At 46.3% G+C, this 24930-nt stretch overlaps 1 protein-coding gene across 1 annotated transcript in view; it reads left to right on the top strand.

Moving 5' to 3' along the window:
* The window catches only part of SDSL (serine dehydratase like), a 70857-nt gene that overhangs the window by 1640 nt on the left and 44287 nt on the right, over positions 1–24930 (top strand). The window contains exon 2 of the mRNA XM_030219688.1: positions 3724–3924. The gene's annotated coding sequence lies outside the window, so the exon portion shown is untranslated. The remainder of the gene's footprint in view (positions 1–3723; positions 3925–24930) is intronic.

Here is a 24930-nt window from a genome sequence, read left to right as displayed (position 1 = left end):
TGCTAGTGGAGGAGCAGCCTAGTGGTTAGTACATAACACTCCAGTTCCCATCTACAAATATGGTAAAGAATTAATGTTGATGGAGATTTAACATGTTCTTCCTTGAAGATACTGGACAATTGAACTTTTCCTCTTTAGTACATGTTAATTGTTCAGTGGGGTCTCTTAATTATTCAGAACAGGGCTGCATTTAAGATGTTGGCACCCACCAAGTGCATGACCCTAAAGCAAGCAGGACAGAAAGTTGTCCTTGTTGCCTGTGGCTACATGCAAGGCCGGCATCAGAAGAGACAGAAACCAGGGCCCCCCCCCCCCCCCTCCCCGATGCTCAAAGCAAACCAAGATCATTTAGACTGGTTTTAGCCAGTCTACATGAAACATTTTCATTGAGGCTTTCGGGAAGCAGTGCTAATGAGCTCATTTGTATTAAAATGAGCTCATTAGCAATTCCATGGAATGATCAGAACTGCACACAGAAACTCCCTAACTACAAAAAACTACTTTCAGTAGGTTTTAGTTGTTAGGCAGGGTGACATTTACAGCTGTGCTTGCCTCCTAACATAGGGCCAGATGCACTAAACTTAAGGAGCCATTAACAAGCAAGTAGTAAACCCTGGTATGCACTAAAGGCCATTTTCCTATCACGGTATCAGCTAACGAAAATGGAATGCAAATGATCCAAAAGAGCTGCACTACAGTTGCAAAGCTATTATAATGAGATGCACTAACGTTTACCGATTCCCCTTACCATCGAAAACCTAAAGTGAGGTCTGCACCTCTCGTTAGGCTGGGGCTGCTGTGAACGGACCCCTGGAGACCAGTGCGAAAGCGCCGAACACCCATCTAAAAAAAAAAAAAAAAGAAAAGCTGCGTGTCCCAAGTGTTCGTCAGGGACGTACGTCCTTCTAAAGTGCCTAACATGGGAGTCCTTCAAGGACGTCCCTGACGTGCACTTGGCTTTTTTCCTCCCCCTTCCTGTTTACCGATGGAATAGACGAGCTGCCCCCCCCAGGTCGCTGCCGCCGCTCCCCCCTGCATTGAAATGACAGCTTCCCGTAGCCCCTGCCTCCCCGCCATCCTCCGCACCCCCATTGCCCTGCCCCTGCCGCCCCCCCTGAGGTCCTCGCCGCCGCTGCTCCCCCCTTCACCCACCCCCCTCCGCCTGCCACCGGCCGGGCCCTCACAGTGCCTCTCACCTCCATGTGAAGGCGCTGCAGCAAGTAACAGCTGATCGCTTCCCTTCGGACTTCCCTTCTTTCCTCTCTGGCCCGCCCTCGTCTGCCAGTATGACTGTTCTTATGTAACATATGTTCGGGCAGCAGCTTTTTCTCTCCCCCGCACACTTACCCTGTCGCTTCCTACTTCCAGCCACTGCCGAAAAGTTTTCTTGCCCCTTCCTTCCTTCGCTAGACATGTACAGAAGAGCTAAGTCTACGGCACAGCTCTTTTTGGCTTGCGCCAGGAAATTCCCAGCCCTTTACCGTACAATGATCAACACTATAATAGTGTGCATGTAATTTGCACGCTGTTACTGTTGAGCACTGATTGCTAAAAAGTATCGGTGTTCCACTCATTTTTTTTCCGGCACTGTAGAGAACAACTCCGGACTTCTGTGCATCTCCCCCTCACTCACTAGTATGGAACCTCCCTTTCCTGTCTATAAAAGATTTGCCTTACCCCTCACCAGTGGCGTAGAGAGGGCGGCTGCCACCCGGGGCGGTTTGCCGCTGCACACCCCCCCCCCGGGTGCAGCATGACACCCCCCTCAGTGCATCACCCAAGCCCCCCCTCGGCGCATCAACCCCCCCATGGTGCATCAACCCCCACCCTCGGCGCATCACCCAAGTCCCCCCCCCCCCCGAGTGCATTCTTGCCTGCTGTGTGCACGCCGATGGGGGGGGGGGTGTTGGTTCCGCTGGTTCCCTGCTCCCTCTGCCCCGGAACAGGAAGTAACCTGTTCCGAGGCAGAGGGAGCAGGGAACCAGCGGAGCCAACACCCCCCCCCAGCGGCGTGCACCCGGGGCGGACCGCCCCGCCCTTGCTACGCCACTGCCCCTCAATACCAATTATAATATTCTAGTACGTATTGTGTTGCCATTGCAAGTAATATACCATCTAGATTTCAAAAAAGTTTGGAATTCAAAGTTTTGTAGGTGTCTGTCCTTGTAATTCAAGGAGAATCACCAGAATCCTTGATAGCTAATTAACCAATAAGGAACCTCAAAGCTCCTGATAGGGAAAACATTGCATATAATGCTGAATCCACTATTACAACAAGGAGTAGAGTAATATCATTGGTTCCAGTGAAAAAGAACCAGCGAGCAAAAACTCATATCTAAATGAGAAAAACGGATGCCATAAAAAAACTCTCCTTCTCAATCACTAATGCTATGAATTAGCAAGGTAAGACGCCAAACCCCGAAACTACCATGCCGGACCTGCGCCCGGACTTGTAACCCCCCCCCCCCCTTGAACTCATCTACCAACCAAGCCACAACCTTTCACTCCTGTAACACTGCTGATACTTATCTTCATCTATGAAATTTCATTATTTGCAGATTGACGACCCAGTTGGGCCGCAGTAATGTAAATGTCCTTTACTTATCTTATAGTCTTGTAATGACGCATGTTTGAATTCCATTACTGTTTTCATCTCCACCACCTCCCGAGGGACGGCATTCCACGTGTCTACCACCCTCTCTGTGAAAAAATACTTCCTGAAATTTCTCCTGAGTCTGCCCCCCCCTTCAACCTCAATTCAGGATCAAAGTCTGCTGCACTAACCACTGGGCTACTCCTCCACTAGCAACATTCCTTGTAGAATCCCAAATAGCAGTAACATTCCATGTAGAATCTTAAACAGTAGCAACAGAATCTCAAATAGTAAGAACATTCCATGCAGAACCTCAAATAGTAGCAATTGAATCTTAAATAGTAGCAACATTCCATGTTCCACTGCACTAACCACTAGGCAACTCCTCCGCTAGCAACATTCAAATAGTAGCAACATTCCCTGTAGAATCTCAAATAGTAGCAACATTCCATGTAGAATCTCTATGTAGAATCTCAGATAGTAGCAACATTAGGGGGAAAGGGAAATTATATACCACCTTTCTGTGGTTTTTGCCTGGGGCAATAGAGGGTTAAGTGACTTTCCCAGAGTCCCAAGGAGCTGCAGTGGGAATTGAACCCAGTTCCCCAAGATCAAAGTCCGCTGCACTAATCGCTAGGCTACTCCTCACCAGTGGCGTTCCTAGGGGGGCTGACACTCGGGGCGGATCGCTGATGCGCCCCGCCCCCTGGGTGCAGCGCCCCCCCGGATGCAGCGTGGACCCCCCCCCCGGCGAAAGTACCCCCCCCCCGTGAAGGAACCCCCCCCCCGGGTACACGCTGCTGGGGGGGTGCCGCGCGCACCTGTCCTCCGTTCGTTCCATGCTTCTTCTCTGCCCCGGTTACTTCCTGTTCCGGGGCAGAGAAGAAGCATGGAACGAACGGAGGACAGGCGCGTGCAGCACCCCCCCAGCGGCGTGCACCCGGGGTGGACCACACCCACCACCCCCCCCCCCACCCCCAGGAATGCCACTGCTCCTCACAGATTTTGTATGGTTGCTCACAAAAATGTTTTTTGTGCTATATACAGAAATGCAGTGCTAATACTGGTGCTCAAAAATTGTTGGTCGTTAAAACTTGTTGCTCACAGGACAAAAAATTTGCACACACCAGGTCACTCCTTAGAGGAAATACTGCTTACAACTGCTCAGAAGGAAAGTGGATATGGCAGAGGCTTTACAACACTATGGAAGGAGATAGGAGTTGAACATCATACATCCTCTCTCTTCTGATTACACCAGAATGCAAAGAATCACAGAGACGTGACCTTTCTAGACCTCTGGCAGGCTAGATCCTGGAGTTAAAGGACTATAGGTACAGTTGCTATACCGGGGACAGCTGCATTTTTCAGTGGGAATGTTTGGGAGGATGGGCGAATAGTTTCACAGATCCTGTGAGGGGAACTGGCTGAGCAACTTACAGGACTATACTATTTCCTTTCTCAGTAAGGCAATAAACAGAAATAAAACAAAACAAACGAAGGGAAAGGAAAAAAAGGCAATACAGTTTATATTAGAGCAATTCATTAGGGTTACCATACGTCCTCTTTAAAAGGACACGTCCTCCTTTTGGACTTTTTCAGATATATCCTCCAGGTTTTTTTTTAAATTTTTAGGAAAATATCCTCTTTTTCTTTTAGGTGCCTATCAGGCTTATTTTCGAAAGAGAAGGGCGCCCATCTTTCGACACAAATCGGGAGATGGGCGTCCTTCTCCCAGGGTCGCCCAAATCTGCATAATCGAAAGCCGATTTTGGGCGTCCTCAACTGCTTTCCATCGCGGGGACGACCAAAGTTCACGGGGGGCGTGTTGGAAGCGTAGCGAAGGCGGGACTGGGGCCTGCCTAACACATGGGCATCCTCGATCGATGATGGAAAAAAGAAGGGCGTCCCTGACGAGCACTTGGGCGACTTTACTTGGTCCATTTTTTGTTGCGACCAAGCCTCAAAAAGGTGCCCGAACTATCCAGATGACCACCGGAGGGAATCGGGGATGACCTCCCCTTTCTCCCCCAGTGGTCACTAACCCCCTCCCACCCTAAAAACAAAACTTTTAAAATATTTTTTGCCAGCCTCAAATGTCATACCCAACTCCATGACAGTAGTATGCAGGTCCCTGGAGCAGTTTTAGTGGGTGCAGTGCACTTCAGGCAGGTGGACCCAGACCCATCCACCCCCCTACCTGTTAGACTTGTGGTGGTAAATGTGAGCCCTCCAAAACCCACCCGAAACTCACTGTACCCACATGTAGGTGCCCTCCTTCACCCCTTAGGGCTATGGTAGTGGTGTACAGTTGTGGGGAGTGGGTTTTGGGGGGCTCAGCACCCAAGGTAAGGGAGCTATACACCTGGGAGCAATTTCTGAAGTCCACTGCAGTGCCCCCTAGGGTGCCCAGTTGGTGTCTTGGCATTTGAGGGGGACCAGTGCACTATGAATGCTGGCTCCTCCCATGACCAAAGGGCTTGGATTTGGTCGTTTCTGAGATGGGCGTCCTCGGTTTCATTATGGCTGAAAATCGGGGACGACCATCTCTAAGAATGACCATCTCTAAGGTCGACCTAAATTTCATGATTTGGGTGTCCCCGACCGTATTATCGAAAGGAAAGATGGACACCCATCTTGTTTCGATAATACGGGTTTCCCCGCCCCTTCGCTGGGACGTCCTGCGAGGATGTCCTCAGGAAAACTTGGGCGCCCCTTTCGATTATGCCCCTCTTTGACTAACACAACTATTAACTGGAATATGTTATCTTTAGGAAACATGCTCTTTGATATCTTTGGGCCCTGTTTACTAAGCTGCACTATAGGTGCTATATATGGGTGTCTCTAGCATTTAGCATGCGCTAATTTTAGTGTATGCTAAAACCACTAGTGTACCTTAGTAAACAGGGCCCTTTGCGTTTTGATCAGTACAAAAGGAAATGCATTTCTGTTTTTATTTCTGCTGTATTGCAGTACATGCAGAGTTCGACTTCTTATCTATTTATTTATTGCGATTTACATAAGTACATAAGTAATGCCACACTGGGAAAAGACCAAGGGTCCATCGAGCCCAGCATCCTGTCCACGACAGCGGCCAATCCAGGCCAAGGGCACCTGGCAAGCTTCCCAAACGTACAAACATTCTATACAATCAAGCCATTGTGACATCACTAATGAGGTTGGCTCTTATTGGTGGAATGAGCCACTATGACATCACAATAGGTTAAATCACTGCTCTATGTAATAAAAGTGAGCCAAGTAGAGGACATAAGTACATAAGTAATGCCACACTGGGAAAAGACCAAGGGTCCATCGAGCCCAGCATCCTGTCCACGACAGCGGCCAATCCAGGCCAAGGGCACCTGGCAAGCTTCCCAAACGTACAAACATTCTATACAATCAAGCCATTGTGACATCACTAATGAGGTTGGCTCTTATTGGTGGAATGAGCCACTATGACATCACAATAGGTTAAATCACTGCTCTATGTAATAAAAGTGAGCCAAGTAGAGGACATAAGTACATAAGTAATGCCACACTGGGAAAAGACCAAGGGTCCATCGAGCCCAGCATCCTGTCCACGACAGCGGCCAATCCAGGCCAAGGGCACCTGGCAAGCTTCCCAAACGTACAAACATTCTATACAATCAAGCCATTGTGACATCACTAATGAGGTTGGCTCTTATTGGTGGAATGAGCCACTATGACATCACAATAGGTTAAATCACTGCTCTATGTAATAAAAGTGAGCCAAGTAGAGGACATAAGTACATAAGTAATGCCACACTGGGAAAAGACCAAGGGTCCATCGAGCCCAGCATCCTGTCCACGACAGCGGCCAATCCAGGTCAAGGGCACCTGGCAAGCTTCCCAAACGTACAAACATTCTATACAATCAAGCCATTGTGACATCACTAATGAGGTTGGCTCTTATTGGTGGAATGAGCCACTATGACATCACAATAGGTTAAATCACTGCTCTATGTAATAAAAGTGAGCCAAGTAGAGGACATAAGTACATAAGTAATGCCACACTGGGAAAAGACCAAGGGTCCATCGAGCCCAGCATCCTGTCCACGACAGCGGCCAATCCTTTATAAACAGATTCACTCAAGGCGGTGTACAGCAGGTCCAGTTTAACATAAAACTTACAATTTTGTTAACAACATAATAACAGTAAAAATGACCAAATATAAACATAAATACAATAAATGAGGTAAACTTGGAAATGTGAACATAAGAACATAATCATAACATAAGAGTAGCCATACTGGGTCAAACCAGTGTTCCATCTAGCCCAGTATCCTGTTTTTCAAACAGTGGCCAAGCCAGGTCACAAGTACCTGGCAGAAACCCAAATCGTGGCAACATTCCATGGAGAACCCCAAAGAATAGCAAGATTCTGGAATGCTAAAGAGTGACAAGATTCCATGCAGAATATCAAAGAGTAGCAACATTCCATGGAGAACCCCAAAGAATAGCAAGATTCTGGAATCCTAGAGTGACAACATTCCATTGAGAATCTCAGAGTAGCAACATTCCATACTACAAATCCCTGGGCAAGCAGTTGCTTCTCATGTCTGCCTCAATAGCAGACTATGGTCTTTTCCTCCAGGAATTTGTCCAAACCTTTTTTAAACCCAGATACACTAACCGCTGTTACCACATCATCCAGCAAAGAGTTCCAAAGCTTGTTTTAAAAGTATTTCCATGTAACTTCCTTGAGTGTCCCCTAGTCTTTGTACTTTTGGAATGAGTAAAAAATTGATTTACTTCTACTCGTTCTACACCACTCAGGATTTTGCAGACCTCAATCATATCTCCCCTCATCCGTCTCTTTTCCAAGTTGAAGAGTACAATACAAACAATACTATAATAGAGAACATGGAAGAATATTCAAATAACGATGTCAGCATAATACCAATGAAACATTCAAATAGCAAAGATATGATGTTAATACTTTCCTATGTAGCTGAGGGTCCAAGTGCAGATTTATAGATGGGGGACAAGATGGGTGGTACAGAGTCAATTGGGATAAATAAATGGGTGACTAAACTCAAGGCAAGTTCTTTGTACAGTTAAACAAGATATAAAGAACTGGTCTAAGTTATAGTGTGTAGCAAGCTAGTCCAGCTGCAGAATATGTGTATAATCAGTCACCCTGTGTATTAAAGGCTTAGGAGAAGAGCCAGGCTTTCACCTGCTTCCTGAAGTAGAGGTAGTCTAGAGTTATAAAAAGCCCCTTCTGGGAATAAATTCCAGAGCATGGAGGCTACTCCTGAGAAAGTTCGCTGGTGGTTATCACATTGTACAGTTTCTTTTGATGAGGGGACAGATAGTGATGATCCTTGAGAGGACCTTAAGCAGTCTCAAAGGTGTGTAAAGGGCTTACTTATTCTTTAAGTACTCTGGCCCATTTTGTCTGAAGACCTTGAAAATCAAATGCAGAGTTTTAAATTTAGCCCTGTAAGGTACTGGTAGCCAGTGTAGTTTTTGCAGGAAGGGTGTGATGTGGTTTGTAGCCTTCTATCAGTCCTGCTTCAGTATTCTGAATTAGCTGGAGCTGATACAAACTCTTTTTGGTTCAACCAGTGTTCAGGGCATTACAGTAGTCCAGTCGTGATGCTATCATGGCATGGACCACTGTGGTCAGACTTGTCTTTTCAAGACATGGAGAGAGAGATTTCGTAGTTGCTGCAGGCAATAGAGACCATTTTTAAAGGTTGTTTGAATTTGCAAGATCAGAGTGAGTAATGAGTTCAGCAGTGTCCCAAGATTCCTGACCTGTGATTTTAGGTGGAGTTTATACTTCCCAGAAGGTATTTTGAAGTCAGGGTTCCCAGTTCAATTTTTACCTTTGCATTTCATTTCTAATTTGTGGCTCCTAGTTCTGAATTTTGTGAGGGTCTGTCTCTATTCTGCATATGTGAGCAAAGTGTGGTATATGTTAGTGTGTTGTTGCTGTGTAGTGATCTTAACAGTCTCACATTTTTTGCTTTCCCACTAATAGGTGTATTGGTGTTATAGGGCACTGGTGAGAAGTCATGCAGAAATCTGGTATCCTCACTCTAACCCAGAGCTTCCCAAACCTCAACTGGGGTCACGAAACCCACATTTGGCATCATGATCTTGGTGGGCTTTCTATAGGTGAATCATTATTCTGCACCTCGGGGGGGAGGGATCACACAATTTTTTTTGCCGCTATCGTGGGGTCACAGCCACAAAAATGTATAAATTGTGTTCAGACACTGATATTATATGTATCATTGATTTATTGTTGGGACAGAAGAGAAACTCATAAAGACCTCCATTGGACTCCCCGGTGGGGGCAGTTGGGGGGGGGGGGGGGGAATGTTCTACACAATAATCGTGTGTCAGGGCTGCAAATGAAAAATGTTGAGTTAGACAGCTGACTAAAAGTTTTTGGCTGGCATGGATTTATTTTCCTGCTGAATTCATAGGGTGGTGTTCAGGATCGCTTCATTCTAGACTAGCCCAGGAATGTTTTATGTCTTCAGATCTGAAGAAGGAGACTTGCTGTCTTTAGAGGGTGTTTTCTGGGAGTTGTTACCAGGGCAGGGTTAATCTTTAATAGGCTAGGCAGGTACCTAGGGTGGCAAAGAAAAGCTGCAGCCAAAGCACGAAATGAGAAGGCTTTGACGGTCATACAAACTTTGAAACCCTCAGCAAAAGGGGTGGGGGGAGGGATGCCGGTACGTCAAGCTCCATCTCTGGCCGTCTTCAAATCTAAGCTAAAAGCCCACCTTTTTGATGCTGCTTTTAACTCCTGACCTTTATTCACTTGTTCAGAACCCTTATTTTCTCATCCTCACTTTAATATTCCCTTATCTCTTGTTTGTCCTGTTTGTCTGTCCTAATTAGATTGTAAGCTCTGTTGAGCAGGGACTGTCTCTTCATGTTCAAGTGTACAGCGCTGTGTACGTCTACTAGCGCTATAGAAATGATAAGTAGTAGTAGTAGCAGTGTACAGCGCTGCATACGTCTAGTAGCTCTATAGAAATGATAAGTAGTAGTAGTATTGTTTGGGATTCTGACGGAATCTTGCTAGTCTTTGGGATTCTGGAATCTTGCTATTCTCTGGGATTCTAGAATCTTTCTACTCTTTGGGATTCCGGAATCTTGCTACTCTTTCGGATTCTGCACAGAATCTTGCTACTGTTTAGGATTCTGCATGGAATCTTGCTACTCTTTGTCCTTATCCCTTATTTGTTCAGTTTGTCTGTCTTGATTAGATTGTAAGCTCTGTTGAGCAGGGACTGTCTCTTCATGTTCAAGTGTACAGCACTGTGTACATCTAGTAGCGCTATAGAAATGATAAGTAGTAGTAGTCTTTGGGGTTCCGGAATCTTGCTACTCTTTGGGATTCCGGAATCTTGCTACCCTTTGTCCTTATCCCTTATTTGTTCTGTTTGTCTGTCCTAATTAGATTGTAAGCTCTGTCGAGCAGGGACTGTCTCTTCATGTTCAAGTGTACAGTGCTGCATAAGTCTAGTAGCAGCATAGAAATGATAAGTAGTAGTAATGTTTAAATAGCTCATTTTCGTAAGTGGATATTGATGGCAGTAGCTAGCAGTGAATAATATATGCTGCCATGCTGACCATACATATAAAGGTGTTAAATATGGATGTTTATTCAAATGCCTTGGCAAGTGTTTAAGCAGGGGCGTAGCCGAACAACAGATTTTGGGTGGGCCTTGGCAAGAAGTGGGTGGGCACCAAGTGTTCTCCCCCTCCCTCCCCCCGCACCACCTCCAAAAAAAAAAATCTCAGCTGGCAGGAAAACGCTTCTTTCCACCTTGGCAGTCCGCAGCAGGCATGCGCTGAAGACTGAGCATGTGCAGGTGCCAGTATCAAGGAGAGTAGTATTTTCATTACCACCAGGGGGAGGTCTTCAGCTGGTGGAGCTGGGGATCCCCATCAGCTACAACTAAATGTGTACTACTACTGCTGGGGGCCCACCCAGGCCCACCTATGGCTACGCCACTGTGTTTAAGTAACATTGAAGAAGTCTCGTGCTTGAATTACTGATGTCATGAATGCCTTGAGACAGCCTTTGATAGCAAAACTCTGGCCATAGGCGGTGCGACTGACTTTTTCTGCATGCTTATCTTCATGAGTGACCTAGAGGTTTAAGTTAAGATTTTTCACTTCTAATTCACGGATCCATTGTTACCTTTTCTATGAAGTTTTAGCCAGTAAGGAATTGAGATAAGGGTTTTTTTTATTCTGATGATGACAGATGACCCACGGTTGTCCTCCTTCCCCTTAAAAAAACAAAATATGGGGGGAGGTGTGAGCACAAAGACTTTTTCCCTTTCTCATTTTTATACCCTCTTGCACTTCATGGGAGTATAGTATCGATAAGTACTTTTCAGTTTTTAAATAAATACGCTGACCACCGCCACTGAATACTGAGCCCAAAGTGTGTAGATGTCTAACAGTCAGAGGGATGAAAGTCATCCCAGTGGTCAAGTTATTCAAATAGTTTAATTCAGAATTTTATACTAAGAAAACAGGCAGTCTCGGGTGCGTGCAGGATTGGAACTGCTGCAGGTTTCAAGTGAGCGCTTAGAGTCATGGAACGTGCCCGTACAGGAGCAGGAGATTTTTCTGGCTCCAAACTACCAGGAGGAATCATAAATCTCCAGGTTCTGATGAGTTTAATTCAGAGTTTCAAGGATTGTTGTCCCCTCCTTTACTTTCTTCTTTGAAGCTTCTGTTTAATGACGCTGATACCTCTGGGCACTTCCCCTTCCTCCACCCAAGTTCCTACTGCACTTTTCTCTACCAAGGAAGAGATCCTAAGGTGACAGATTCGCAAAGACCTATCTCTCTGCCACACTTTGATGCTAAAATCTATGCTATGCTTCTGGCTATGCAAGGTAGGCATTCTACCCCATACATTTGTATCCCACATTTCCCCACCTATTTGTAGGCTCCAGTCGGTTCAAAACTCTGCTGCCCGTCTCGTCTTCCGCCAGGGTCGCTTTACTTATACTACCCCTCTCCTCAAGACCCTTCACTGGCTCCCTATCCATTTTCGCATCCTGTTCAAACTTCTTCTACTAACCTATAAATGTACTCACTCTGCTGCTCCCCAGTATCTCTCCACACTCGTCCTTCCCTACACCCCTTCCCGTGCACTCCGCTCCATGGATAAATCCTTCTTATCTGTTCCCTTCTCCACTACTGCCAACTCCAGACTTCGCGCCTTCTGTCTCGCTGCACCCTACGCCTGGAATAAACTTCCTGAGCCCTTACGTCTTGCCCCATCCTTGGCCACATTTAAATCTAGACTGAAAGCTCACCTCTTTAACATTGCTTTTGACTGGTAAACACTTGTAACCACTCGCCTCCACCTACCCTCCTCTCTTCCTTCCCGTTCACATTAATTGATTTGATTTGCTTACTTTATTTTTTTTTGTCTATTAGATTGTAAGCTCTTTGAGCAGGGACTGTCTTTCTTCTATGTTTGTGCAGCACTGCGTATGCCTTGTAGCGCTATAGAAATGCTAAATAGTAGTAGTAGTAGACCTTCCCTACACCCCTTCCATTGCACTCTGCTCCATGGATAAATCCTTCTTATCTGTTCCCTTCTCCACTACTGCCAACTCCAGACTTCGCGCCTTCTGTCTCGCTGCACCCTACGCCTGGAATAAACTTCCTGAGCCCCTACGTCTTGCCCCATCCTTGGCCACATTTAAATCTAGACTGAAAGCTCACCTCTTTAACATTGCTTTTGACTGGTAAACACTTGTAACCACTCGCCTCCACCTACCCTCCTCTCTTCCTTCCCGTTCACATTAATTGATTTGATTTGCTTACTTTATTTTTTTTTTGTCTATTAGATTGTAAGCTCTTTGAGCAGGGACTGTCTTTCTTCTATGTTTGTGCAGCACTGCGTATGCCTTGTAGCGCTATAGAAATGCTAAATAGTAGTAGTAGTAGACCTTCCCTACACCCCTTCCATTGCACTCTGCTCCATGGATAAATCCTTCTTATCTGTTCCCTTCTCCACTACTGCCAACTCCAGACTTCGCGCCTTCTGTCTCGCTGCACCCTACGCCTGGAATAAACTTCCTGAGCCCCTACGTCTTGCCCCATCCTTGGCCACATTTAAATCTAGACTGAAAGCTCACCTCTTTAACATTGCTTTTGACTCGTAACCACTCGCCTCCACCTACCCTCCTCTCTTCCTTCCCGTTCACATTAATTGATTTGATTTGCTTACTTTATTTTTTTTTGTCTATTAGATTGTAAGCTCTTTGAGCAGGGACTGTCTTTCTTCTATGTTTGTGCAGCGCTGCGTACGCCTTGTAGTGCTATAGAAGTGATAAATAGTAGGTTAGTAGTCTCTTGTAACCAGAGCTAATGTTGTGATGTCATAATGCCTCAGGCCACCAATAAGAGCCAACCTCATCAGTGATGTCACAATGGCTTGATTGTCCTATACTTGGCTCACTTTTATTACATAGCTCTTTGAGCAGGGACTGTCTTTCTTCTATGTTTGTGCAGCGCTGCGTATGCCTTGTAGCGCTATAGAAATGCTAAATAGTAGTAGTAGTAAATGGCCCTTCTCCACTACTGCCAGCTCCAGACTTCACGCCTTCTGTCTCGCTGCATCCTACGCCTGGAATAAACTTCCTGAGCCCCTACGTCTTGCCCCATCCTTGGCCACCTTTAAATCTAGACTGAAAGCCCACCTCTTTAACATTGCTTTTGACTCATAACCACTTGTAACCACTCGCCTCCACCTACCCTCCTCTCTTCCTTCCCGTTCACATTAATTGATTTGATTTGCTTACTTTATTTTTTTTTTTTGTCTATTAGATTGTAAGCTCTTTGAGCAGGGACTGTCTTTCTTCTATGTTTGTGCAGCGCTGCGTACGCCTTGTAGCGCTATAGAAATGTTAAATAGTAGTAGTAGTAGTAGTTTACATAATACCGGAGAGGCCTTTGCAGGCTCCGGTGTGAACAACTACAGGGTGATGTTGTGGTAAGATCAAGTTCATGTGGCGCGGCCACATTAGGGAATCGGAGAACGGAAGAGTTGTGTTATGTCCATTATGTGCTTTAGTTTGGTTGTGTTGCAGAGATTAGGCATTTATGTTGGATCGGTAGAGTATACCTTTTTAAACAGGTTGGTGTTTAGTGATTTCCGGAAGTTTAGGTGGTCGTACGTCGTTTTCAAGGCTTTTGGTAATGCGTTCCACAGTTGTGTGCTTATGTAGAAAATACTAGATGCGTAAGTTGTTTTGTATTTATGTCCTTTGCAGCTTGGGTAGTGCAGATTTAGATAAGATCGTGTCGATTCGGATGTATTTCTAATTGGTAAGTCGATCAAGTCTGTCATGTAACTCGGGGCTTCTCCATAGATGATTTTGTGAACCAGGGTGCAGAGTTTGAAGGCGATGCGTTCTTTGATTGGGAGCCAGTGTAGTTTTTTGCGGAGGGGGTTTTGCGCTTTCAAATCGCGTTTTACCAAATATAAGCCTAGCTGCCGTGTTTTGAGTGGTCTGAAGTTTCTTTAAGGCTTGTTCTTTACATCCCGCATAAATTCCATTGCAGTAATCTGCTTGTTGGCAGTGTTGGAATAGGTGCAGACAAACCACAGTGGAAAGAGCACCAGAATCCCATGGAGAAGGGTGCAGCAGGAAAGCAGGAATGGGAAACCGATCCAGGCACTTCAAACATAGACCAAAGAAGCAACCAATATAAGATTAAAGCTTTTATTGGTGATTCTAAGCCACGTAGACTACTGTAATGGAATCTATGCAGGATGCAAAGACCAAATCATGAAGAATCTTCAGACCGCCCAAAACACAGCAGCCAGGTTAATATTTGGAAAACCGCATTTTGATAGTGCCAAACCACTGCGAGAAAAACTGCATTGGCTACCAATCAAAGAACGTATCACTTTCAAAATCTGCACAACCGTTCATAAAATACTCTACGGCGAAGCACCGGGATACATGACAGACCTCATCGACCTGCTAACCAGAAACACTACAAAATCCACACGATCATACCTAAACCTCCACTACCCAAGTAACAAGGGACTCAAGTACAAATCCACCTATGCATCCAGCTTTTCCTACCTAAGCGCACAAATATGGAACACATTGCCAAAAGTAGTAAAAACTACTTTCGACCATTTAAACTTCAGGAAAGCACTAAAGACGGAACTGTTCAGAAGAGCATACCCCACCAACCCAACATAAAAAACCTGGACATTTGCGACACAATGTAACTAAAGACAGCAACTGAACTCTACTTGTAGCTCATTCCATCACATTATCACTTTGTATTCATTCATACCATGCGTTTGTTCTGACCGGAATCGGCTAACGCCATTAACGGGTATATGTAAGCCACATTGAGCCTGCAAATAGGTGGGAAAATGTGGGATACAAAAGCAACAAATAAAAATAAATAAATAAAATTCTTAATGATGACTCGTGGCATCGTGTTCCGGCACACATGTGCCTGCCTCAGGAGTCTACATGAACTATCAAAAAATAAAAAATAATAAAAAAAACAATTAAAAATTATAAAAAATATAAAAAAATAAAAAATGACTCCTGAGGCAGGCACAAGTGTGCCAAAACACAGTGCCGTGTCGGGTCATCATTAAGAATCACCAATAAAAGCTTTAATCTTATATTGGTTGCTCCTTGGTCAGTGTTGGATTGGAAACAGGCAAATGTGATTACCTCACTTATGGTTGGAGTTGATATTGAAATTTATTTATTTATTTTATTTATTTGCATTTGTATCCCACATTTTCCCACCTATTTGCGGGCTCAGTGTGGCTTACAATACATTGTGAATAATGGAAGTACAATCGGTTGCAGTGCAATAATGGGTTACAATGTGAAGAGTTATATAAGACAGAGTAAATGCAGGATATTATTAGGGGATGGAACAGTGGAATATAACAGTGGTGAGTTGAGAGGGGGACAGAGCAGTATCGAGGGAACAGGGAGGTCTGACAATGTTATCTGTGGGTAGGGTTTAGGAGTGGTGAGAGTGCGGGAGAAGAGATTTCAGAGAGTGTATTGGCGCGTGTCTATGAGATTGTATGGGTTTCATGTGTTTTGATCCTTGCCGTAGATTTTCTCGAAGAGATAAGTCTTTAGTAGTTTGCGGAAGTCGGTCAGTTCATAGGTCGTTTTCAGGCTGTGTGGTAGTGTATTCCAGAATTGTGTGCTCATGTATGTGAAAGTCGATCCGTGCAGTACTTTGTATTTTATGCCTTTGCACTTAGGGAAATGGAGATTGAGGAAGGTTCGAGACGATCTTTTAGCGTTTCTGGGTGGCAGGTCAATTAGGTCGGACATGTATGCAGGGGCTTCACCGTGAATGATTTTGTGGACTAAGGTGCATACTTTGAAAGTGATGCGTTCCTTGAGTGGTAGCCAGTGTAGTTTCTCCCGTAAGGGTTTAGCACTTTCGTATTTTGGTTTTCCGAAGATGAGTCTGGCTGCTCTATTCTGGGCTGTTTGAAGTTTCTTCAGTACGTGTTCCTTGCATCCTGCGTATAATGAGTTGCAATAGTCCAGGTGGCTGAGTACGAGTGATTGCACTAGACTGTGGAAGACAGATCTTGGAAAGAATGGTCTAATTCTTTTCAGTTTCCACATGGAGTAGAACATTTTTTTGTTGTGTTGTTCGCATGAGTCTCGAGAGTTAGGTGGCGGTCGATGGTGACTCCAAGGATTTTTAAAGTTTCTGAGATTGGCAGATTTAGTTTAGGTGTGTTGATGGTGGAAAAAGATTTTGACATCATTCTGTGGGCTTATCTGTGGTTTATAATACTGAAGTACGGCATACAGGGAAACCTGTTGGAGAAGGTTCAGGCTCTTTATACACGTCCCGAGCAGTGATTATTAGTGTAGAGGGGCATATAGATTTCTGCTTGTCAGTGATAGCTTGGCAGCGATCTAAGGTGGGCAAGCTTTTGACTTGAGTATTGTGTTCAATTCTGGTCGCCGCATCTCAAGAAAGATATAGTAGAATTGGAAAAGGTGCAGCGAAGGGCGACTAAAATGATAGCGGGGATGGGACGACTTCCCTATGAAGAAAGACTAAGGAGGCTATGGCTTTTCAGCTTGGGGAAGAGACGGCTGAGGGGAGACATGATAGAGGTATATAAAATAATGAGTGGAGTGGAACAGGTGGATGTGAAGCGTCTGTTCACGCTTTCCAAAAATACTAGGACTAGGGGGCATGCGATGAAACTACAGTGTAGTAAGTTTAAAACAAATCGGAGAAACTTTTTCTTCACCCAACGCGTAATTAAACTCTGGAATTTGTTGCCGGAGAACGTGGTGAAGGCGGTTAGCTTAGCAGAGTTTAAAAAGGGGTTGGACGGTTTCCTAAAGGACAAGTCCATAAACCGCTACTAAACAGACTTGGAAAAATCCAAAATTCCAGGAATAACATGTATAGAATGTTTGTACATTTGGGAAGCTTGCCAGGTGCCCTTGGCCTGGATTGGCCGCTGTCGTGGACAGGATGCTGGGCTCGATGGACCCTTAGTCTTTTCCCAGTATGGCATTACTTATGTACTTATGACTTGAAAAACTTAGGACTGACCCTTCTGCCTGGCAACATCAGTAGGGGGAGACACCCCTGTGGAGGGAAGCTTAGCGGAGATTGGGTGGCAGAGCCGGTGGTGGGAGGCGGGGCTAGTGCTGGGCAGACTTCTACGGTCTGTGCCCTAAAAATGGCAGATACAAATCAAGGTCAGGTATACACAAAAAGTAGCACATATGAGTTTATCTTGTTGGGCAGACTGGATGGACCATGAAGGTTTTTCTCTGCTGTCATCTACTATTGTTACTATGTATAAAATCTTAGCCCAGGAGGGTGATCACGTCTTTGGATCTGCCCCCTGGTCACTGCACTATACAAAGTAAGGGGAGCTTGTATAGGGGAGGGAAGCAGTGAAAGAACTGGGATAGAACAAATGAGTTTGCTGCACTGATTCCAAGGTGTGTTTTGGATGGAGTCCAAACCACCAGATTGCCTGCAAAGGAGAAATTAAGGAGAGGAGCAATGAAACCCATCTATCAAGAGAAGGCATCAGGACAGAGAACTCTGGTAGTAAATCCCATCAGGGAAAGGACTGCTACCAGCACCGTCTACCTGCAGGTTCAGACAGCTCAGCTCCCTGTGTGACCATCTACCTTAAATCAGCCTTCGACTGAAAACGGAGCACAGACGGATCAACTGTGAAGCATTTACTATAAAGAAACTCTTTCCCACACAAGGGATGTAGTAGAACAATCCTATTAGTACTAAAGAGACTGTAAGTCTGGAGAGTAATGTACAGTGGAGGAGTGGCCTAGTGGTTAGGGTGGTGGACTTTGGTCCTGGGGAACTGAGGATCTGAGTTCGATTCCCACTTCAGGCACAGGCAGCTCCTTGTGACTCTGGGCAAGTCACTTAACCCTCCATTGCCCCATGTAAGCCGCATTGTAACAAAAATAAAATAGATACTATTGGAGATTCTACATGGAATGTTGCTACTATTGGAGATTCTACATGGAATGTTGCTATTCCACTAGCAACATTCCATGTAGAAGGCTGCGCAGGCTTCTGTTTCTGTGAGTCTGACGTCCTGCACGTACGTGCAGGACGTCAGACTCGCAGAAGCCTGCGCGGCCACATTGGTGATCTGCAAGGGCCGACTTTTACATGGAATGTTGCTAGTGAGACTCTGGGCAAGTCACTTAACCCTCCATTGCCCCATGTAAGCCCCATTGAGCCTGCCATGAGTGGGAAAGCGCGGGGTACAAATGTAACAAAAAATAAAATAGCCATAGAATCCCTGCAGAGATGCCAAATTACCCAGTTCTGGGCTGGGTAATGGGGATAGAGGCTGGGAGGGGAGCTGAAGGAAATTGGAAGTGGTTACTGGTTGGGAGGGGGAATGTTGCTGTAAGGAGCTGGAAGTGGTTGAATGCAGCTCTAAAGGGAAGAGAGGCTGAGTGATGGGGACAGCAACTGAGTGGAAAGAAACTGAGGGTAAGGGGGCTGTGATGAGGAAAGGGAGCTGGGAGGAGACTTGATCCAGGAGTAGGGTTACCATATTTTGTCCCCCAAAAAGGAGGACATGCCCCGCCCCCACCACACACCCCACCCTGCCCCTTTCACACCCTCGCTCCGCCCCTGTCACATTTCCCCTCCCCCTGTCACATACCCTGTCGCCCCCCCCCTTCCTGTCACCCTCCTCCCCTTACCTTACTACTGCCCTGGTGGTCTAGTGACCTCTTCGGGGAAGGAAAGAACCCCCTCTTTCCTGCCCGGAGCGCTGCCCTGCATGCATCCTTCCTGTTGTTGATCCTCGGCGCCAATTCAAAATGGCTGCCGAGAGTTGCAGTTTCGCGAGGTCACTTCCTCTCGGCGGCCATTTTGAATCCAACTGTTTGGTCACCTAGTCGAAGAAGACAGTCAGATTCGTCTGACTCGACCTGCCACTAGTGAAGCCATGCTGCCTCGGGTCCCGCATTCCATTTAGTTCAAGAAATCTCACAATCCTCCTCTTTAGAAGCGTTTCCATTAGCTTACTCACCGCCGAGATCAGACTGACAGGTCCAGGGCTGTGCCAAGGGTCTGTGGCGCCCCCTGCAAGGGATCGGATGCCGCCCCCCCCGCAGACAAGCGGTTGGAGTGCGTGCCCCCCCCCGTGAAGATGATCGCTGTCCTCTCTCCCCTGCCCTCCTGCTCCCATGTCCCAACTGCCCACCCTCTTCTCCCCCAACAAAATCTCTTTTAAATTTAGCTCCGTCCGGCTGGCAGGGAAGCGAATGGCGTAGCGTCAGTGAAGGAGGCGGTGCTCCCGACGTCTCTACTAGTCTTCCCTTCGCTCAATGTCCCGCCTTCTTCTGACGTCATTTCCTTGACGTCAGAAGAAGGCGGGACATTGAGCGAAGGGAAGACTAGTAGAGACGTCGGGAGCGCCGCCTCCTGACATCAGAAGAAGGCGGGACATTCAGCGAAGGGAAGACTAGTAGAGACGTCAGGAGCGCCGCCTCCTTCACTGACGCTGCGCCGTTCGCTTCCCTGCCAGCCAGACGGAGGTAAATTTAAAAGAGATTTTGTTGGGGGGAGAAGAGGGCGGGCAGTTGGGACATGGGAGCGGGAGGGTGAGGCAAGCATGGCGCGGTGCCCCCCAGAGGACGGCGCCCCCCTGCCACTTTTACCTCGCTTACCGCGTTGGCACGGCCCTGGACAGGTCTGTAATTCCCAACCTCCTCCTTACTTCCACTCTTGTGCCAAAGGAACCACATCCGCCCTCCTCCAGTCCACTGGGACCACTCCAGTTTCTAAGGAAGCATTGAAGAGGTCCGTCAGCGGGGCCGACAGAACTCGTGATGGGTTTAGATGAAAAATTCTTTGCATTGCACTTTTTCCTTTTGATTGAAAAGAAATAATGTGATCTCAGTTGTACTGTGGTTTGCTTGGCAATAAAAATGATTATGAACTTTTAACAAATTGCTTAAGATACAATCATGTACAACAACAACGGCAGAAAAATGCTCGCAGAGCCAAGATTTCAGCCTCTTAAGAAACTGCATGTAGGATCATTCCAGTCTGCAGTCCTCGGGCAAGCGATTCCACAGCACTTCAGGACTGGTTTACAGGCCTGAGGCGGGGGAAGGTTCAACTTGTAATCCTCTAATGAGCACAGGCTGGGAGTTGGGTAATAGACGTCTCCTAAGCTAGCCCAGGCATTTACCATAGATATTCCTCAAATAGTAACATATATAGTAACATAGTAAATGACGACAGATAAAGACCTGAACGGTCCATCCAGTCTGCCCATAGACTATTAATAAGTTAAGAAACACACTGGTCACCTCTGGAAGCCAATGTAGCTGTTTGAATAATGATGCGAACTGTTCTCGTCTAGTTGCATGAAATACCATCATAGCTACAGCATTCTGCAGTACCTTCAATTTGCAAAGTCAATAGGAGTAGGGATAGACCATGAGTATCCAAGAAAAGTGAAAAGAAGCACTAGAGGTAAAAACTTATTAATGTGTAATTAAACTCTGCAATTCGTTACCAGAGAATGTAGTAAAAGCAGTTAGCTTAGCAGGGTTTAAAAAAAGGTTTGGATGGTTTCCTAAAGGAAAAGTCCATAGCCCATTATTAAAATGGGGAAAATCTACTGCTTATTTATAGGATAAGCAGCATAAAATGTATTGCACTGTTTTGGGATCTTGCCAGGTACTTGTGACCTGGATTGGTCACTGTTGGAAACAGGATGCTGAGCTTGATGGACCTTCGGTTTGTCCCAGTATGGCAACACTTATGTACTTGTGTAATTTAATGAAATCCAAAATGTATGGCAAAAACCACCAATAAACATAAAATTGCAATAAAAGAGACAGTATATGTCCAACTGCCGTATACAGTCCACCAGACACTACCGCAATCCTGTGCATAAACCCCACACAGCAGGGGCGTAGCCAGACTTTGGTAGGAGGGATGTCCAGGTGAGGGGGCACATTTTAGCCCCCCACCCGGTGCCGACGACTCCCCCCCCGCCATTGCCAACCCACCCCCTGCCGCCGCTGCCATCACCAACTTTGACCTCCCCGCCCCCTCCCCTCTCGATCCCCCTCCCACCGCCAACCCTCCCCCTCCGCCGCTGCCGTCGCCTACCTTTGCTGACGAGGGACCCCAACCCCCGCCAGCCGAGGTCCTCTTCTTCCCGCACAAGGCTTCGTTCTATTTCTGACGTCCTGCACATTGTACGTGCAGGACGTCAGACTCACAGAAACAGAACGAAGCCTTGCGCCAGAAGAAGAGGACCTCGCTGGCTGATCTGTAAGGCTTCGTTCTGTTTCTGTGAGTCTGACGTCCTGCACGTACAACGTGCAGGACGTCAGAAATAGAACGAAGCCTTGCGCGGGAAGAAGAGGACCTCGGCTGGTGGGGGTTGGGGTCCCTCACCAGCAAAGGTAGCCTACGGCGATGGCGGGGGAGGGTTGGCGGTGGGAGGGGGGTCGAGGGTTATTGGCAGGAGGGTCCAGGACCAAATCTATGGGGGCTCAGGCCCCTGTAGCCCCACGTAGCTACGCCACTGCCACACGGAACTGCATTTCGGCACAAATGCCTGCATCAGAAGTCACTGTATCTGATGAACACAGTATGGAGTATAGCGCTAGATTCTATATATTGCGCCTTGATTTCCGAGCGTAAATCGAAGCGTAGTAGGCTTTAATTTAAGTGTACGTTATAGAATACACAGAGTGCTGCTCCGTGCGACTAAACTTAGTCACGGTCAATTATGCCAACTAAAACCTGACATAATCCCGATACCGAAATTAGGCACGGAGCAGGTTTATTCTATAACAACACACATCGATTTTAGAAATGTCCATAACCATGCCCCCTTTTCAACTATGCGACTTAGGATTTATGTGCAACCATGTTACAGAATACGCTTAGCAAGTAGCGCGCATAAATTCTAATTAATGCCAATTAGTGCTGATAATTGCTTGTTAACATCTAATTAATAACGCTTTATTAGCTTGTTAGCTAATTAAGTTAGGTGCATTGTTACGGAATACGCTTCAATTTCCACACAGAACTCGAGGCGCCATATAGAGAACCCTGGGGATCATGTGTAAAGCGCACCTCTCTCGTCACAGCTGCAAACACCAAAAGCATCAAAAGGGTTAACATGTTCTAGACAATCAAAAGCATGGAAAGGTGGCTTTTCTCGTCTTGTTTCTCTTGATTCACTAGTTGAGGAGTTTGACCATCGCTTTCCACTCGTCTTTATATAGGGTGGTTTGCCTACTCTGGTGTCGCTTGGCACTGCATCTTGGTCATAAAACTTTTCGAGAGACCTGGATAAATCAAATTACAAATACTCTAAATGTATTAGCACCATTCAATAAAAAATACAATATTTCAAAACCTCTCTAGGTAGGTGCATTCTGCAGGCATACCTGCAATAGTCTTATAGGTTCTGTTCTTCAAGATGGCCGCCGGTTAGCAGACGCGGGAGCCGTTGGCTCCTGAAGCCATCGCCGCAGCCGACCATTGCCTGACTGAGATCTGGTCAGCTCTTCTCGGCCAATGCCCTGTGGGAGCCGCCGCAGAGCCCTGACTATGTTTGGGTTGATTCCTGTTTGCTTTCTGCCATTCGCGACGCCGAGAGAGGCTGATGTCGGGCAGCCTGCAGCGCCGCGGGACGACTCATCTGTGGGACTCGGTGCGGGGTTTGGCTGCTGCGCTCAGCGCTGCGGTCCCGTCGCAGGAAGGACGGCAGTCGCGGAGTCCTGATCCTCTTAGCGGGAGTGGAGCATGGAGTGGGGGTCTATACGACAGACTGTGCGACCCCAGAACCGTTGTCTAGCCTAATCTGCCCTGCATCCTCTCGACGATCCTGCGGCCAACCGTCGACTGACGGCACACAGGTTCATCCCAGCGTGGATTCCCGGTACTGCTGGTGCCCCAGCTGTCGGGGGCTACCTGTCTTCTACTACTACTACTACTACTACTATTTAGCATTTCTATAGCGCTACAAGGCGTACGCAGCGCTGCACAAACATAGAAGAAAGTCCCTGCTCAAAGAGCTATGTAATAAAAGTGAGCCAAGTATAGGACAATCAAGCCATTGTGACATCACTGATGAGGTTGGCTCTTATTGGTGGCCTGAGGCATTATGACATCACAACATTAGCTCTGGTTACAAGAGACTACTAACCTACTATTTATCACTTCTATAGCACTACAAGGCGTACGCAGCGCTGCACAAACATAGAAGAAAGACAGTCCCTGCTCAAAGAGCTATGTAATAAAAGTGAGCCAAGTATAGGACAATCAAGCCATTGTGACATCACTGAGGTTGGCTCTTATTGGTGGCCTGAGGCATTATGACATCACAACATTAGCTCTGGTTACAAGAGACTACTAACCTACTATTTATCACTTCTATAGCATTACAAGGCGTACGCAGCGCTGCCCAAACATAGAAGAAAGACAGTCCCTGCTCAAAGAGCTATGTAATAAAAGTGAGCCAAGTATAGGACAATCAAGCCATTGTGACATCACTGATGAGGTTGGCTCTTATTGGTGGCCTGAGGCATTATGACATCACAACATTAGCTCTGGTTACAAGAGACTACTAACCTACTATTTATCACTTCTATAGCATTACAAGGCGTACGCAGCGCTGCCCAAACATAGAAGAAAGACAGTCCCTGAAAGAGCTATGTAATAAAAGTGAGCCAAGTATAGGACAATCAAGCCATTGTGACATCACTGATGAGGTTGGCTCTTATTGGTGGCCTGAGGCATTATGACATCACAACATTAGCTCTGGTTACAAGAGACTACTAACCTACTATTTATCACTTCTATAGCACTACAAGGCGTACGCAGCGCTGCACAAACATAGAAGAAAGACAGTCCCTGCTCAAAGAGCTATGTAATAATAGTGAGCCAAGTATAGGACAATCAAGCCATTGTGACATCACTGATGAGGTTGGCTCTTATTGGTGGCCTGAGGCATTATGACATCACAACATTAGCTCTGGTTACAAGAGACTACTAACCTACTATTTATCACTTCTATAGCACTACAAGGCGTACGCAGCGCTGCACAAACATAGAAGAAAGACAGTCCCTGCTCAAAGAGCTTACAATCTATTAGACAAAAAATAAATAAAGTAAGCAAATCAAATCAATTAATGTGAACGGGAAGGAAGAGAGGAGGGTAGGTGGAGGCGAGTGGTTACGAGTCAAAAGCAATGTTAAAGAGGTGGCCTTTCAGTATAGATTTAAAGGTGGCCAAGGATGGGGCAAGACGTAGGGGCTCAGGAAGTTTATTCCAGGCGTAGGATGCAGCGAGACAGAAGGCGTGAAGTCTGGAGCTGGCAGTAGTGGAGAAGGGCCATTTACTACTACTACTATTTAGCATTTCTATAGCGCTACAAGGCGTACGCAGCGCTGCACAAACATAGAAGAAAGACAGTCCCTGCTCAAAGAGCTTACAATCTAATAGACAAAAAATAAAGTAATCAAATCAATTAATGTGAACGGCTACCTGTCTTCTGATCGCCTCTGCTTCCCGATCTGGTTTGAGCTCTGTACCGGAATGGATTAACAGCTGTTGAGCTCTGCCCTACCCCCGCCTTCGCTGTTCTGCCTGCTGGAGTACCTGGTGACCGGTTCCTAGCCTTGGTGGGTCAATCTTATCTTCTGTGACTCGGCGAGTCAAGATCTGATTTTGCCCTCTTTCCTCTTCCTGTTCTTTTCCCTCCCTGCTGCTCATCTGCTTAATTTTTGTA

Source organism: Microcaecilia unicolor, chromosome 11 (assembly GCF_901765095.1).
Source record: "Microcaecilia unicolor chromosome 11, aMicUni1.1, whole genome shotgun sequence".
Lineage (NCBI taxonomy): Eukaryota > Metazoa > Chordata > Amphibia > Gymnophiona > Siphonopidae > Microcaecilia > Microcaecilia unicolor.
The sequence above is the reverse complement of the archived record's forward strand: the minus strand, read 5'-3'. Positions and strand labels throughout refer to the sequence as shown.